The sequence below is a fragment of the Salvelinus namaycush genome, chromosome 4 (genome assembly GCF_016432855.1).
Source record: "Salvelinus namaycush isolate Seneca chromosome 4, SaNama_1.0, whole genome shotgun sequence".
Classification (NCBI taxonomy): Eukaryota; Metazoa; Chordata; class Actinopteri; order Salmoniformes; family Salmonidae; genus Salvelinus; species Salvelinus namaycush.
In genome coordinates, this window is record NC_052310.1 from 5915401 (window position 1) to 5931315 (window position 15915).

Consider the following 15915-nt stretch of genomic DNA (forward strand, 5'->3'; position numbering starts at 1 on the left):
TTGTAGAGTAATGCCTTGTAATGCGTGTTGTAGAGTAATGCCTTGTAATGCGTGTTGTAGAGTAATGCCTTGTAATGCCTAGAGTAATGCCTTGTAATGCGTGTTGTAGAGTAATGCCTTGTAATGCGTGTTGTAGAGTAATGCCTTGTAATGCGTGTTGTAGAGTAATGCCTTGTAATGCGTGTTGTAGAGTAATGCCTTGTAATGCGTGTTGTAGAGTAATGCCTTGTAATGCGTGTTGTAGAGTAATGCCTTGTAATGCGTGTTGTAGAGTAATGCCTTGTAATGCGTGTTGTAGAGTAATGCCTTGTAATGCGTGTTGTAGAGTAATGCCTTGTAATGCGTGTTGTAGAGTAATGCCTTGTAATGCTTGCTAAACTCATAATACTTGAGTGCACATGGCTTTACTATATTAAATGGAGTCAAATAGTCATATTTATTAAATGTAGATTATTTAGCCCTGTCCCCTGCTTCCCTGACGTATTAACACGCTCCATGTGTAGAGAAGAATCAACACGGCCATGCAAGAACACAGCACTTATGAGCTCAGTTCTTTTCCCTCCCTTTCATGATCTGCCACTTTCTCTGAGCAGGCCTCAGTCACGCTCACACACGCTCACACACACACACACACACACAGAGACATTGAGTGAGGGTTCGTATTCGAGCAAAACAGAGCTATTTGTTCCCGTCATCCTGAGTTCTTATCTGGCGTTGTTCAAAGGACGGGAGAGGATTTGTCAGAAGTTTGGAGCAGCTTCAGCAGAGTGGACTGTCTATAAAGACGTGGTTACTAAAATATCCTCATAGTCCACCCTCCATCTCCATAAAAGTGCTCGGCTTTATTGGGTGAGGGTGGATGCAAATATGCAGAGAAAGGTTTAACACAGCACGTAATGGTTTGGAATGTAGTCTGTCTAACCTTAGAATATCAAAACAGATGAGCGGGTAGAAAGACACACACCTCATGAAGCTGGTTGAGAGAATGCCAAGAGTTTGCAAAGCTGTCATCAAGGCAAAAGGTGGCTATTTGAAGAATCTGAAATATAAAATATATTTTGATTTGTTTAACACTTTTTGGGTTACTACATGATTCCATATGTGTTATTTCATAGTTTTGATGTCTTCACTATTATTCTACAAAAACCCTTGAATGAGTAGGTGTCCTAAAACTTTTGACCGGTAGTGTATGCACACACACACACACACACACACACACACACACACACACACACACACACACACACACACACACACACACACACACACACACACACACACACACACACACACACACACACACACACACACACACACAGGTGTGTTTTGGGGTGCTGCATGTAGGATATACGAGGGGATAGGATCGGTAAATCCACCCCAGTGGAATTAGATCTGTCTGCACTGGAGCTCTGCTAAAATACATATATATATCAGCAGAGAATGGATCGGAACACACAAACTCCAAACTCCAAGACCCAGAAACACACACACACTCGCTCGCTCGCTCCATAACCCAGACACACACACACACACACACTCGCTCCAAAACCGACACACACACACACTTGGTCCAAAACCCAGAAACACACACACACACAGATGCGAACGCCATGCAAGACATGACCTGTCCGTAAGTACACCACTGTATTCCTGACTGCAGAATGACGGTTAGACATCATTGAACTATTGAAATACATAGCTAACTATAAGCTAGGCTGTAACTCCTACATCATCCATCTGATTTATAAGGCTCTGCTAATGTGCCCTGTCTGATACTCTGGGCTTTATGACTACGTAGAAGTTTGAAGACTGTCTTCAGATGACGTCTGTCTAAATGGGAGCATCTAGATAGTCTAAAGTGAATTCCTTTCCTCGCCTTATTTCCATCTTAACTGATGGGGGAAAAAGAGCATTACAGAGTACGGTGGATGGGTGAGACCATTACGAAGCATCCATACTATCAGATTCTCTGATGAAAAGTTATTGGCAGCAGTAAGGCATTTTCCTGGCAGAGTGCTGGGTAGCTGAGTAGAGGGTGCCAAGCAGGGGACAGAATAGGGCATGACTGATAGAGGGAGAGGTCTGGTGGAAGGATAGATAGAGGGAGAGAAAGAGGAAGAGAGAGATGAGTGTTATGGCAAACAGCCAGGGCTTCCAAAAGAGCAAGTCAACAGGTGCCACCCTCACTGGATAGTGTGTGTGTGTGTGTGTCTGTTCGTGTGTGTGTGTGTGTGTGTGTGTGTGTGTGTTTACACATTTATGATGGTGAGAGGGGGCCAGTATAATATATTTCTGATAGTGAGAGGGGGCCAGTATAATATGTTTATGATGGTGAGAGGGGGCCAGTATAATGTGTTTATGATGGTGAGAGGGGGCCAGTATAATGTGTTTATGATGGTGAGAGGGGGCCAGTATAATGTGTTTATGATAGTGAGAGGGGGCCAGTATAATATGTTTATGATGGTGAGAGGGGGCCAGTATAATGTGTTTATGATGTTGAGTGGGGGCCAGTATAATGTGTTTATGATGGTGAGAGGGGGCCAGTATAATGTGTTTATGATGGTGAGAGGGGGCCAGTATAATGTGTTTATGATGGTGAGAGGGGGCCAGTATAATGTGTTTATGATGGTGAGAGGGGGCCAGTATAATGTGTTTATGATGGTGAGAGGGGGCCAGTATAATGTGTTTATGATGGTGAGAGGGGGCCAGTATAATGTGTTTATGATGTTGAGAGGGGGCCAGTATAATGTGTTTATGATAGTGAGAGGGGGCCAGTAAAATGTGTTTATGATGGTGAGAGGGGGCCAGTATAATATGTTTATGATGGTGAGAGGGGGCCAGTATAATGTGTTTATGATGGTGAGAGGGGGCCAGTATAATGTGTTTATGATGGTGAGAAGGGGCCAGTATAATATGTTTATGATGGTGAGAGGGGGCCAGTATAATGTGTTTATGATGGTGAGAGGGGGCCAGTATAATGTGTTTATGATGGTGAGAGGGGGCCAGTATAATGTGTTTAGGATGGTGAGAGGGGGCCAGTATAATGTGTTTATGATGGTGAGAGGGGGCCAGTATAATGTGTTTATGATGGTGAGAGGGGGCCAGTATAATGTGTTTATGATGGTGAGAGGGGGCCAGTATAATGTGTTTATGATGGTGAGAGGGGGCCAGTAAAATGTGTTTATGATGGTGAGAGGGGGCCAGTATAATGTGTTTATGATGGTGAGAGGGGGCCAGTATAATGTGTTTATGATGGTGAGAGGGGGCCAGTATAATGTGTTTATGATGTTGAGAGGGGGCCAGTATAATGTGTTTATGATGTTGAGAGGGGCCCAGTATAGTGTGTTTATGATGGTGAGAGGGGGCCAGTATAATATGTTTATGATGGTGAGAGGGGGCCAGTATAATATGTTTATGATGGTGAGAGGGGGCCAGTATAATATATTTATGATGGTGAGAGGGGGCCAGTATAATGTGTTTATGATGGTGAGAGGGGGCCAGTATAATGTGTTTATGATGGTGAGAGGGGGCCAGTATAATGTGTTTATGATGGTGAGAGGGGGCCAGTATAATGTTTTTATGATGGTGAGAGGGGTCCAGTATAATGTGTTTATGATGTTTAGAGGGGTCCAGTATAATGTGTTTATGATGGTGAGAGGGGGCCAGTATAATGTTTTTATGATGGTGAGAGGGGGCCAGTATAATGTGTTTATGATGGTGAGAGGGGGCCAGTATAATGTGTTTATGATGGTGAGAGGGGGCCAGTATAATGTGTTTATGATGGTGAGAGGGGGCCAGTATAATGTGTTTATGATGGTGAGAGGGGGCCAGTATAATATGTTTATGATGGTGAGAGGGGGCCAGTATAATATGTTTATGATGGTGAGAGGGGGCCAGTATAATGTGTTTATGATGTTGAGTGGGGGCCAGTATAATGTGTTTATGATGTTGAGTGGGGGCCAGTATAATGTGTTTATGATGGTGAGAGGGGGCCAGTATAATGTGTTTATGATGGTGAGAGGGGGCCAGTATAATGTGTTTATGATGGTGAGAGGGGGCCAGTATATTGTGTTTATGATGGTGAGAGAGGGCCGGTATAGTGTGTTTATGATGTTTAGAGGGGGCCGGTATAATGTGTTTATGATGGTGAGAGGGGGCCAGTATAATATATTTATGATGGTGAGAGGGGGCCAGTATAATGTGTTTATGATGGTGAGAGGGGGCCAGTATAATGTGTTTATGATGGTGAGAGGGGGCCAGTATAATGTGTTTATGATGGTGAGAGGGGGCCAGTATAATGAGTTTATGATGTTTAGAGGGGGGCAGTATAATGTGTTTATGATGGTGAGAGGGGGCCAGTATAATGTGTTTATGATGGTGAGAGGGGGCCAGTATTATGTGTTTATGATGGTGAGAGGGGGCCAGTATAATGTGTTTATGATGGTGAGAGGGGGCCAGTATAATGTGTTTATGATGGTGAGAGGGGGCCAGTATAATGAGTTTATGATGTTTAGAGGGGGGCAGTATAATGTGTTTATGATGGTGAGAGGGGGCCAGTATAATGTGTTTATGATGGTGAGAGGGGGCCAGTATAATGTGTTTATGATGGTGAGAGGGGGCCAGTATAATGTGTTTATGATGGTGAGAGGGGGCCAGTATAATGTGTTTATGATGGTGAGAGGGGGCCAGTATAGTGTGTTTATGATGTTTAGAGGGGGCCAGTATAATGTGTTTATGATGTTTAGAGGGGGCCAGTATAATGTGTTTATGATGGTGAGAGGGGGCCAGTATAATGTGTTTATGATGGTGAGAAGGGGCCAGTATAATGTGTTTATGATGGTGAGAGGGGGCCAGTATAATATGTTTATGATGGTGAGAGGGGGCCAGTATAATGTGTTTATGATGATGAGAGGGGGCCAGTATAATGTGTTTATGATGTTTAGAGGGGGCCAGTATAGCGTGTTTATTATGTTTAGACGGGACCCTCCTTCAGCCGCTGTCAATGGCTGCTGAGCTGTCTCACTGCGTGTGAACTGAGCCCTTCTGAATTCCTGCTGTGATGATTGATACAGCTGTTCATGACCGGGTATGAAACCCTGGCTGTCTGTTTGATTACAGAGTTTGCCCACTAAGCTAAAGCCAATTAGCTGGATTTGACCACTGCTGAATTGCTGAATAGCTCATTTCATACTTTGCAACTGACAAAGGTGTCACAGTGACACTAACACGCTCATACAGGGTTTGATCTCTGTGTAATCGTTTGGCAGTGTCCCTGAGAGTGTGGAGAAGTCAGTCGGGCCCCAGAGAGGGTATTTGTCCTGAGCAGGTAGGAAGTCAGACGTCACACCTCCCCAGAGCTGCTGAGAGGGAGGGACTAAACACAATGCATGACCGTGGTTACATATCAACATTCTATATTACCTCCGTTTTCTCCAACCTCAGTCCCTGGGTCTATCCATAGAATTACATTTTTTACATTTTAGTCATTTAGCTGAAGCTCTTATCCAGAGTGACTTACAGTAGTGAGTGCAAACATTTTCATGCTGGTCCCTTGTCTGAATGTCTGTGCATGACCAAGCACTTGTTAGTACTGAGGGATACCTCCTAAAGCATAGTTCAGAGTCCACAGATTCATAGGCGCAATAGTTCGGCGTCCCATTGTGACATAGCTAAGCGGCTCTGAGACCGCGGTCTGCAGGGGGACGCACAGCACAAACCCCACAATTCCTGTCACGCCCTGACCTTAGAGAGCCTTTTTATGTCTCTATTTGGTTTGGTCAGGGTGTGATTTGGGGTGGGCATTCTATGTTTTTGTTTTCTATGTTTTGGCCGGGTATGGTTCTCAATCAGGGACAGCTGTCTATCGTTGTCTCTGATTGGGAACCATACTTAGGTAGCCCTTTTCCCTCCTTTCAGTGTGGGAAGTTAACTTTGTTTGTGGCACATAGCCCTTAAGCTTCACGGTTGTTTTTGTATTGTTTATTGTTTTTGTCGGCGTCATCCTAATAAAAAGGAATATGTACGCTGACAATGCTGCGCTTTGGTCTACTTCCTTTGACGGCCGTGACAATTCCCAACCCAACGCAGCTCCGGTACTCGCCCTCTATTCATTTAAATGTGTTGACAGTTGGAGAAATGACTTGAGCTGCGTTCTGAGAATTCCAAAAGTTTGAAAGTCAACGGTCCAATATACTACAACACTGATATGCCTATGCGAACATGTTTGTTTGGGACTGATAGACGCTTGATTCAGCAGCATCAGACATTTGATACACCGGCTGAGTGCTTCTGCCTGGTGGCTGGATCTAATTTGTCGGACTCTCTCTTCATCTCTCTCTCTCTCTCTCTTTCTCTCTCACATTGTTGGGTTCATTTTGGCTTCCTGGCTTTTCCAGGAATGGGTTGGAACCAAATTGTTATTCAGGTCCGCATCAGCCTAATGGAAATTATATCATAAAATGTATTTTTTCTGACTCATGAAATTAATACAGCTTGGCAATTTAAACCACATCCATAACCTTTAAAGAACAACACAATGCTGTTTAATGCCACTGTGAAGACCAACAGTGTACCTGGCTTTGTCAATCATTTCCTGTTTAACCTTTAGTTCCAGATGAATAGACAAATAGGAAGGACACTGTTGAGATCTAGACAGAGACTACAGATGTATGGTTGTAATTTGAGCCAGTTTGCTACAGCAGGAAAATAATCCTGCAGCAACAGGAAATATGTATTATTATGTGCATTATAATTAATGGACATTGTTGTGTACGTGATGTGGAATATGAGATGCAATATTGAGATGCAGCCCCATTGAGAGCAGCAGTTTTCTACAGATTCTCCTCTCATACCAACAGGCACAAACCGTGTGGAAAACAAGACTCTATACAGGTCCCTCTGTAAAAACCCATGCCAAGCCCTCTGAGTGTGTGTGTGTGTGTTTTCTTTAACGATGTAGGGGAAAGTCTCTCATTCAGGGGACTGGGGGGTGTTAGTTATTCCAGGTAGGGTATCCTGTAAACTCATGTGCATATGGAAACAGTGTTAAATCGGAGAACCGTAGACATACACACACTGTCAATTTCTATATTTGTCTCACCACAATTAACTTTGCTTCTCGTCTATGTGGCAGTGCTCATGATTTTCCATGAAGTCAGAAGTTTAACTAAAACATAAATACGTACCTCATTTAGAAATCAAGTTCACTGCGGAACTGAACCTCTTCAAGGGCATTGTAACTAGAATCCATCCCCATCCATCTACTCTTAGCTAATCTTGGCAGTGTTGCTGTGTGTCTGCTTTGCCCTCCAGTCCATGTCAAAATGATGACTGAGATTAAACCCTGCGTGTGTGTGTGTGTGTGTGTGTGCGTGCGTGTACGTGCGGGTTCATCTGTGCGTGTGTGTGTGTATGTAAGCGTGCGCGGGTATGTCTAGGGGAGGTGTGTGCGGGTGCATCTGTGTATGTGTGTGTGTGTATGTGTGTGTGTGTCTGTCCGGGTATGTCTGTGTGTGTGTGTAACAGTGAGTGTGCAGGTATGTCTGTGTGTGTGTGTGTGTTTGTGTGTGTGTGTGTTTGTGTGCGGGTGTGTGTGTGCAGGTGCGTCTGTGTGTGTGCATGCAGCTCAGTCTAGGCAGGCTGAAGTCTAATCCTCCATCAGCTCTGTGACAGATAATCACTATCTATTGCTGTCTGCTAACAAAGCTGGCTGGAACGACTAGAGAATACATGTGGCAGACGTGTGTGTGCAAACAAGTGTGTGCAAACAACAACAGAGATTGTGTGTGTGTGTGTGTGTGTGTGTGTGTGTGTGTGTGTGTGTGTGTGTGTGTGTGTGTGTGTGTGTGTGTGTGTGTGTGTGTGTGTGTGTGTGTGTGTGTGTGTGTGTGTGTGCTCTGTCTTTGCTCTGTGCCCCTTCCACATAGTGGCATGCTGTTTTCTCTAGAAGAAGCATGGGCAATTATTTTCCATCGCGAGCCAGAATCATATTACAGGATTATACATCATGTGTATGACTGTGTTGACAGATATATCTACTGTAAATCACGTCCAGATATGCTACTTATTTTACTTTTTAAACACGCACAGAAATAAACCACATCCATGTTCTCCTTTTGGTAGGAGATTTCATTATGAAACATTCAATTAATTACACGGAGGGAAAAGAACTGTGCATTCAGCATCACGGACAGAACTCTTGTTAACGGGTAAGAACAAAACACAAGAAAGAGAGAGAGCTCAACATTACATTTAAACTACTCAATCAGTGTGAGGAGTGAAGTCTCTGATGGACATTGACTAGAGCAGTGAAGTCTCTGATGGACATTGACTAGAGCAGTGAAGTCTCTGATGGACATTGACTAGAGCAGTGAAGTCTCTGATGGACATTGACTAGAGCAGTGAAGTCTCTGATGGGCATTGACTAGAGCAGTGAAGTCTCTGATGGACATTGACTAGAGCAGTGAAGTCTCTGATGGACATTGACTAGAGCAGTGAAGTCTCTGATGGACATTGACTAGAGCAGTGAAGTCTCTGATGGACATTGACTAGAGCAGTGAAGTCTCTGATGGACATTGACTAGAGCAGTGAGGTCTCTGATGGACATTGACTAGAGCAGTGAAGTCTCTGATGGACATTGACTAGAGCAGTGAAGTCTCTGATGGACATTGACTAGAGCAGTGAAGTCTCTGATGGGCATTGACTAGAGCAGTGAAGTCTCTGATGGGCATTGACTAGAGCAGTGAAGTCTCTGATGGACATTGACTAGAGCAGTGAAGTCTCTGATGAGCATTGACTAGAGCAGTGAAGTCTCTGATGGACATTGACTAGAGCAATGAAGTCTCTGATGGACATTGACTAGAGCAGTGAAGTCTCTGATGAGCATTGACTAGAGCAGTGAAGTCTCTGATGGACATTGACTAGAGCAATGAAGTCTCTGATGGACATTGACTAGAGCAGTGAAGTCTCTGATGGACATTGACTAGAGCAGTGAAGTCTCTGATGGACATTGACTAGAGCAGTGAAGTCTCTGATGGGCATTGACTAGAGCAGTGAAGTCTCTGATGGACATTGACTAGAGCAGTGAAGTCTCTGATGGGCATTGACTAGAGCAGTGAAGTCTCTGATGGACATTGACTAGAGCAGTGAAGTCTCTGATGGACATTGACTAGAGCAGTGAAGTCTCTGATGGACATTGACTAGAGCAGTGAAGTCTCTGATGGACATTGACTAGAGCAGTGAAGTCTCTGATGGACATTGACTAGAGCAGTGAAGTCTCTGATGGGCATTGACTAGAACAGTGAAGTCTCTGATGGACATTGACTAGAGCAGTGAAGTCTCTGATGGACATTGACTAGAGCAGTGAAGTCTCTGATGGGCATTGACTAGAGCAGTGAAGTCTCTGATGGACATTGACTAGAGCAGTGAAGTCTCTGATGGGCATTGACTAGAGCAGTGAAGTCTCTGATGGGCATTGACTAGAGCAGTGAAGTCTCTGATGGACATTGACTAGAGCAGTGAAGTCTCTGATGGACATTGACTAGAGCAGTGAAGTCTCTGATGGACATTGACTAGAGCAGTGAAGTCTCTGATGGGCATTGACTAGAGCAGTGAAGTCTCTGATGGGTATTGACTAGAGCAGTGAAGTCTCTGATGGGCGTTGACTAGAGCAGTGAAGTCTCTGATGGACATTGACTAGAGCAGTGAAGTCTCTGATGGACATTGACTAGAGCAGTGAAGTCTCTGATGGACATTGACTAGAGCAGTGAAGTCTCTGATGGGCATTGACTAGAGCAGTGAAGTCTCTGATGGACATTGACTAGAGCAGTGAAGTCTCTGATGGGCATTGACTAGAGCAGTGAAGTCTCTGATGGACATTGACTAGAGCAGTGAAGTCTCTGATGGGCATTGACTAGAGCAGTGAAGTCTCTGATGGGTATTGACTAGAGCAGTGAAGTCTCTGATGGGCGTTGACTAGAGCAGTGAAGTCTCTGATGGACATTGACTAGAGCAGTGAAGTCTCTGATGGGCGTTGACTAGAGCAGTGAAGTCTCTGATGGACATTGACTAGAGCAGTGAAGTCTCTGATGGACATTGACTAGAGCAGTGAAGTCTCTGATGGACATTGACTAGAGCAGTGAAGTCTCTGATGGACATTGACTAGAGCAGTGAAGTCTCTGATGGACATTGACTAGAGCAGTGAAGTCTCTGATGGACATTGACTAGAGCAGTGAAGTCTCTGATGGGTATTGACTAGAGCAGTGAAGTCTCTGATGGACATTGACTAGAGCAGTGAAGTCTCTGATGGGCATTGACTAGAGCAGTGAAGTCTCTGATGGGCATTGACTAGAGCAGTGAAGTCTCTGATGGACATTGACTAGAGCAGTGAAGTCTCTGATGGACATTGACTAGAGCAGTGAAGTCTCTGATGGACATTGACTAGAGCAGTGAAGTCTCTGATGGACATTGACTAGAGCAGTGAAGTCTCTGATGGACATTGACTAGAGCAGTGAAGTCTCTGATGGACATTGACTAGAGCAGTGAAGTCTCTGATGGACATTGACTAGAGCAGTGAAGTCTCTGATGGACATTGACTAGAGCAGTGAAGTCTCTGATGGACATTGACTAGAGCAGTGAAGTCTCTGATGGACATTGACTAGAGCAGTGAAGTCTCTGATGGACATTGACTAGAGCAGTGAGGTCTCTGATGGACATTGACTAGAGCAGTGAAGTCTCTGATGGACATTGACTAGAGCAGTGAAGTCTCTGATGGGCATTGACTAGAGCAGTGAAGTCTCTGATGGGCATTGACTAGAGCAGTGAAGTCTCTGATGGACATTGACTAGAGCAGTGAAGTCTCTGATGAGCATTGACTAGAGCAGTGAAGTCTCTGATGGACATTGACTAGAGCAATGAAGTCTCTGATGGACATTGACTAGAGCAGTGAAGTCTCTGATGGACATTGACTAGAGCAGTGAAGTCTCTGATGGACATTGACTAGAGCAGTGAAGTCTCTGATGGACATTGACTAGAGCAGTGAAGTCTCTGATGGACATTGACTAGAGCAGTGAAGTCTCTGATGGACATTGACTAGAGCAGTTAAGTCTCTGATGGACATTGACTAGAGCAGTGAAGTCTCTGATGGGCATTGACTAGAACAGTGAAGTCTCTGATGGACATTGACTAGAGCAGTGAAGTCTCTGATGGACATTGACTAGAGCAGTGAAGTCTCTGATGGACATTGACTAGAGCAGTGAAGTCTCTGATGGACATTGACTAGAGCAGTGAAGTCTCTGATGGACATTGACTAGAGCAGTGAAGACTCTGATGGACATTGACTAGAGCAGTGAAGTCTCTGATGGACATTGACTAGAGCAGTGAAGTCAGATATAGTTTCTGACCTCGCTATGAGCAGGAATGCTGAGAGGTGAGAGTCAGTAAGAGATGATCTGTGGCTTGACTTGTTATATTTCTGTAACGTCAGGAGAATGATGGGTGTAGAGTCAGGCGCAGAGAGCAGAAGTTTCAAGGGAAAAAACGCTTTAATGTCCACAGTCAACAGGAACAGGTACAAAAGGGGTGACGCCAAAACACAGGCGCAAACATAACCCAAAGACCACTGTGAAATAAACTGGACAGCGAAAACCCAAAATAAATAATCCACCTCCGACGTACAATGACAACCAATAAGCCCGCACAAACACTAGCGGGCGAAACGAAACTAAATAGTACACCTCCCAAAACCCCAACAAGGAACAGGTGAAAACAATTAGACAGACATAAACGAAAAGGAAAAAGGGATCGGTGGCAGCTAGTAGACCGGCGACGACGACCGCCGAGCGCCACCCGAACGGGAAGGGGAGTCACCTTCTGTAGTATTCGTGACAATTTCATCACTAAAAATGTCTGTTCACATGCATAGGTTGACCCAAACAGTACAAACATCTTCTGAGCATGACTCCTAATCTTTGGAAAGTTTTGTTCATCGAGAGATGCATAGAACCTCGTCAGTGACATTGTTTTGAATAGTTCTCCAATCACTGCATCAGACTGAAGATCGATAAGCTCAAGTTGCAAGACTGCACTGAAGCAAGCTCCTCTGTAATATCAAAGTCTGGGGTTATGCCACGCAAGAATATCAACAACTGCGCCGTGTCACGTGCATCACTGCTCTCATCCAGGACCAAGGAGAAATAGGTGAAATCCTTTAACTTTCAACTGTTGTTCCATATTCTCTGTGATGTCCTCAACAAGTCATGTGACTGTTCATCTTGACAGGGAAACATTTCCAAACAGCTCTTTCTTGTCGGCCCGTTGTGATAGACATTTCATCCGTAACATTATAACCAAAACACAGCAGGACACATTTATATCAGTGGCCTATAAGTTATTTTCGTTTGCAATAGTGATTATATTTCTAAGATTGTGATGATAGCCTGTTCGTTTTACAAGTGTGTGCACAGTTAACAGGCTAAATGCATTGCACTTCTCGTTGTGGCTGCACTTCGGATATTAATAATTTAACTTCTGATGTTGTGATAGCCATTCCATCCTAAACATTATTACCAATGCACAGTTTTCTGATTATGCATATGGAATAAATGCACTTGTTGTTGTGGTATTTTGGTTGTATTGTGTTGTTATTGCTGAAAGACATTTTTGTCATTGCCTTGTGGTCACTTGTATTAGGCTTATAGCTATTTTGTTGAATATTATTTTGTCATACCTGCTCCCGCTTTGGCCAAATTCAATTAAAAACTACATGTATATCGAATGTGCTGTGTGCCATATCTGCTTCTATTGATAAAACGACAACTTCCTTATTACTCTGAAGTCATGAAAATTGACTATTTTCCCCCGTGTATTGGTCATCCTGGCGCCGTGCCTGTTGTCGGGGCAAAGTATTGCTGCAGAGTCAATTAAACATTCTTTAACTTCTTACGGCTGAGATCCCGCTAAAGGGATCGATATGACAACAGCCAGTGAAAGTGCAGGGCGCCAATTCAAACAACAGAAATCGCATCATTAAAATTCCTGAAACATACAAGTATTTTACACCATTTTAAAGATAAACTTGTTGTTAATCCCACCACAGTGTCCGATTTCAAAAAGGCTTTAAAACCTGTTGAGGACAGAGGGCGCTGTTTTCACTTTGGGGGAAAATCGTGCCCAATTTAAACGGCCTCAATTCTTGCTCGTACAATATGCATATTATTATTACTATTGGATAGAAAACACTCTCTAGTTTCTAAAACCGTTTGAATTATATCTGTGAGTAAAACAGAACTCCTTTTGCAGCAAACTTCCTGACAGGAAGTGGAAAATCTGAAATCGATGCTCTGTTCTAGGGCCTGCCTATAAATGTCCTTGATATATATCAGTATACATGCACTTCATACGTCTTCCACTAGATGTCGACAAGCAGTGAGAGAAGAAATTGAGTGTGTAACTTGATCTGGACTCGAATCATAGCTCTTGGCATGACGTGTCACCAGTTTCCTGTTTTCTGAAGAGCGCGAGGAGGGACCTGGATTTGCCTTCTGATAAGCTGACGTTATGGACGACTAATATCTCCGGCTTTGATTTTATTTGATACATGTGACAATATCATCGTAAAGTATGTTTTTTCAATATAGTTTAATCAGATTATTGAAATTTTTTCGGGAGTTTTGCCGTGTTCCGTTCTCTGACTTTGTTGACGATGGAGAGATTCGTGCCACTTGGCAAGTGTGCTTGCTAAATCGAGAGGGAAAAAGGCCGTTCTAAAACCAAACAACGATTGTTCCCGACAAAGGACCCCTTGTACAACATTCTGATGGAAGATCAGCAAAAGTAGGACCCATTCTATGATGTTATTTCATATATCTGTCGTACATGTGAACTAGTCGTTTGCGCCCAGCTTTTGGGTACTCTCTCGATATACCGAAGCTGGATGTCGTAATGAAGTTATTTTTAGAATTCTAACACGGCGATTGCATTAAGAACTAGTGTATCTATCATTTCCTATACAACATGTCTTTTTTAGTTATGTTTATGAATAGTTATTTGGTCAGAATATGTGTGTCAGAAAAAGTGTCAGAAAAATATCCGGACGTTGTGGGAAAAAGATGCTACGTTAGCACAACGTTAGCATAATGTATAACCACTGATTTCAGCTCTAAATATGCACATTTTCGAACAAAACATAAGTGTATGTATAACCTGATGTTATAGGACTGTCATCTGATGAAGCTTATCAAGGTTAGTCAAAATTATATATCTTGCTGGTTTATTCGCTATCGCTAACGTGCCTATTGCTATCGCTAACGTGCCTTGATGAATGAATGCGGTAGTGTGGTAGGCTATTGTAGTAAGCTAATATAATGCTATATTGTGTTTTCGCTGTAAAACACTTTAAAAAATCGGAAATATTGGCTGGATTCACAAGATGTTTGTCTTTAATTTGCTGTACACCATCGATTTTTCAGAAATGTTTTATGATGAGTATTTAGGTATTTGACGTTGGTGTCTGTAATTATTCTGTCTGCTTTCGGTGCAATTTCTGATTGTAGCTGCAATGTAAACTATGATTTATACCTGAAATATGCACATTTTTCGAACAAAACAGATTTATTGAATAACATGTTATAAGACTGTCATCTGATGAAGTTGTTTGTTGGTTAGTTTGGTTGGTTCTTGGTTAGTTAGGTTGGCTTTGTGCATGCTACCTGTGCTGTGAAAAATGTCTGTCCTTTTTTGTATTTGGTGGTGAGCTAACATAAATATATGTGGTGTTTTCGCTGTAAAACATTTTAAAAATCGGACATGTTGACTGGATTCACAAGATGTGTATCTTTCATTTGCTGTATTGGACTTGTTAATGTGTGAAAGTGAAATATTTCTAAAAAATATCTTTTGAATTTCGCGCTCTGCCTTTTCAGTGGAATGTGGGAGGAGTTCCGCTGGCGGAACGCCAGAGCCAGACAGGTTAAGACAAAAGCACACCAAACGATTATGTTAGGTCAGTACCTAGTCACAGAAAAACACAGCCATATTTCCAGCCAAAGAGAGGAGTCACAAAAAGCAGAAATAGAGATAAAATGTATCAATAACCTTTGATGATCTTCGTCAGATGACACTCATAGGACTTGTTACACAATGTATGTTTTGTTCGATAAAGTTCATATTTATATCCAAAAATCTCAGTTTACATTGGCGCGTTATTTTCAGTAATGTTTTGCTTCCAAAACATCTGGTGATTTTGCAGAGAGCCACATCAATTTACAGACATACTCATAATAAACATTGATAAAAGATACAAGTGTTATGCGTGGAATTATAGATATACTTCTCCTTAATACAACCGCTGTGTCAGATTTCCCAAAAAACTTTACGGAAAAAGCACACCATGCAATATTCTGAGTACGGCGCTCAGACACAAAAACAAGCCATACAGATACCTGCCATGTTGTGGAGTCAACAGAAGTCAGAAATAGCATTATAAATATTCACTTACCTTTGATGATCTTCATCAAAATGCACTCCCAGGAATCCCAGTTCCACAATAAATGTTTGATTTGTTCGATAAAGTCCATCATTTATGTCCAACAACCTCCTTTTTGTTTGCGCGTTTAGTTCACAAATCCAAATTCACGACGCGCAGGCCAGACGAAAAGTCAAAAAGTTCCGTTACATTTCATAGAAACATGTCAAACGATGTATAGAATCAATCTTCAGGATGTTTTTAACATAAATCTTCAATAATGTTCCAACCTGAGAATTCCTTTGTCTTTAGAAATGCAATGGAAAGCAGCTACCTCTCACGGGTGCACGCCTGACTGAGCTCATGGCCTTCTGCCAGACCTCTGGTTGAAACAGCTCTCATTCTCCCCTCCTTCACAGTAGAAGCCTCAAACAAGGTTCTTAAGACTATTGACA